This window comes from Octopus sinensis, linkage group LG2, assembly GCF_006345805.1.
Source record: "Octopus sinensis linkage group LG2, ASM634580v1, whole genome shotgun sequence".
NCBI classification, from domain to species: domain Eukaryota; kingdom Metazoa; phylum Mollusca; class Cephalopoda; order Octopoda; family Octopodidae; genus Octopus; species Octopus sinensis.
The window spans coordinates 5,720,251-5,723,343 of record NC_042998.1 but is presented as its reverse complement, the minus strand read 5'-3'; the positions used below and the strand labels follow the sequence as shown (position 1 = coordinate 5,723,343).

The following is a 3,093-nucleotide window of genomic DNA, read 5'->3' as shown; positions in this document are numbered from 1 at the left end:
ATGTCCCTGTGCACACCACCTCAAGTGTGAGACAAGTTTTGACCAAAAATGGCATGGCCCCACTTATCCACCCTCCCTATTCACCTGATTTTGCTCCCTGCAACGTTTTTTGTCCTTCCCAATAGAAAAAGTCCTTCAAGGAGAATGTTTTGCAGATTTGGAAGAAATGAAGAAAAATATGATGGAGGCGTTAAAAGGCATCACTTCACAACATTTCCAGGACTGCTTCGAGCAGTGGAAAACGCATCTGAACTGATGCATTGATTTAAATGGAGAATACTTTCAAAGTGATAAAAGTGTAAACATTTAAAACTGAGTGAATAATATAATCTTGCAAAATTCCAGTTTCTTTTGGCTACTCCCTTGTGTATGTATATATATACATATCCTTTTATTCTTTTATTTTTTGCAGCCATTTGACTGTGGCCATGCTGATGCACCATCTTTAGTCAAACAATTCGATCCCAGGACGTATTCTTTGTAAGCCTAGTACTTATTCCATCGGTTTCCTGGGCTGAATTGCTAAGTTATGAGGACGTACACACACCAGCATCAGTTGTCAAGCGATGTAGGGGGACAAACACAGACACACAAACATATACACACTCACACACATGCACACACACAGACATGTACGACGGGCTTCTTTCAGTTTCCATCCACCAAATCCACTCACAAGGCTTTGGTCAGCCTGAGGCTATAGTAGAAGACACTTGCTGAAGGTGCCACACAGTGGGACTGAACCTGAAACCATGTGTTTGGTAAGCAAGCTACTTATCACACAGCCACTCCTGTGCCTATATATATATATGTATATATATATATATAATTTGTTTTATTGTTGAATCTGAAATATTTACATATGCAAACACACACACATACACACGTACCTACACACATATTATATTTACATGTGTAAATGTATGTATATTATATATGCATTTTTGCATATGCATATGCACGTAGCAGTTTACTTTGCAGCCACGAGGCCTTGAATTTGATCCCACTGCCTGGCATCTTTAGGCAAATGTCATTTTCTACACACTTGGATCTGACCCATACATTGTGAGCAAAACCAGGTAAACAGAAACGATATAGGGGCCCATCAACTGGAAAATACCTACATTTCAATGGTACAGCTTTGTCACAATCACATTCTTCCACATTCATTCTGCCTGAGAATATTATTAACGGTACACTTGTCTAGGAATATTCAGCCATCTAACCACTAATATCTGACAATCAATTTCAACATAATCTGTATATTTCTTATTGCTTACCTTTCATTATTCTTTGATTATTTTTCTTCATTTTCCTTTATTTTCGTTTGTCGCAAATCACAGCAGTGTTCATAATTCTGAATATAGTTCTAATTTCAATGTCATTCTTTGTTCCCAATTTCTCCAGTCTTTTCTCTGAATCAGTCATATCGTTTCCTTCACCTGTTAGCTATTATTTTCTCAGCAGATTGCCTTGTCAATGATACAGACAAGTGCACATCTACAGACTATTACAACAAGAAACCAAATTAAATTAGTTTGAGATCACTGATCTCAGCACATTCCAAATGACTAACTTAGCAAATATATATATTATCAATAGATTATTTAAAGACATATCTAAAAAAAAAAAAAAAAAAAAAACACTCCTGAAAGGCAACATTAAGAAATGCAACAAACACCAACCATGCAAGTGAAATAACTAAACTAATGAAAGCTAGCAGAAACGAAAAAGTAAAACGCAAAATACCAATATGAATACAATAGAAGTACCCCCAAAACAATTAAACAGAAATGAGAGCTAAGACCCCCCCCCCCACCTCAGAGAGAAAAAAAGGAAAATATTAGAATTGGCAATCCTTCCTCTCCAGCTGTTACATAAATACAAATGGCAGAGAAAATGATTAGAAATGCCTATGATTTCTTGATTAGTGTCATACTGCTTCATATTAGTCTAATGACATATCCACAGATCAAAGCAATAAACAAACAGTCTCTATTAACATAGAGTTATCATTTGCTCAGATTATTAACCCTATCTTATGCTGGCAAGCTGGCAGAATCATTAGAATACCTGACAAAAAAATTGCTTTGGCAACATTTCTTCTCTGCTTTGCATTCTGAGTCAAACTTCCGTCATGATCAACTCTGCTTTTCATCCTTTTGTGGCTTGATGGAATAAGTTTCCAGCCTTGTGACTTTGGTAGAAAGAATTACTCTTTTACTCTTTTTTACTCTTTTACTTGTTTCAGTCATTTGACTGTGGCCATGCTGGAGCATCGCCTTTAGTCTAGCAAATCGACCCCAGGACTTATTCTTCGTAAGCCTAGTACTTATTCTATCGGTCTCTTTTGCTGAACTGCTAAGTTACGGGAACACAAACACACCAGCATCGGTTGTCAAGCGATGTTGGGGGTGGGGGTGGGGGTGGCAGACACAGACACACAAACATATACACACACATACATATATATATATATATTATATATATATATATATATATACGATGACCTTTCAGTTTCCATCTACCAAATCCACTCACAAGGCTTTGGTTGGCCCGAGGCTATAGTAGAAGACATTTGCCCAAGGTGCCACGTAGTGGAACTGAACCTGGAACCATGTGGTTGGTAAGCAAGTTACTTACCACATAGCCACTCCTACCCTCTTTTAAAAATGAAAACATTTTCCCCTTTTTTGTTAATATTTGCCTCAGCAAACTAAAACTAAACAATACAGAGAAGATTAGCATGGCTCCTGCACAACGATATTATGTAAGTTCCTGAACCATCCATATTATTTCAAGTATAGGCACAGGAGTGGCTGTGTGCTTCCCAACCACAGTGTGGCACCTTGGTTAAGTATCCTTGGTTATAGCCTTGGGCTGACCAAAGCCCTGTTAGTGGATTTGGTAGACGGAAACTGAAAGAAGCCCATCATATATGTGTGTGTGTGCTTGTCCCCCACCACCACTTGACATCCAGTGTTGGTGTGCTTACATCCCCGAAATTTAGCTGTTCAGCAAAAGACAATAAAGAAATAAATACCAAGTAAAAAAAAAAATAATAATAACAACAGTACTAGGGTTGATTTATTC

General features: G+C 37.6%; 1 pseudogene; it reads left to right on the top strand.

The window, feature by feature from the left end:
• Window positions 1-2,702: 2,702 nt before the first annotated feature.
• LOC115208851 lies at window positions 2,703-2,798 on the top strand (annotated as a pseudogene).
• The last annotated feature ends 295 nt before the right edge of the window (window positions 2,799-3,093 follow it).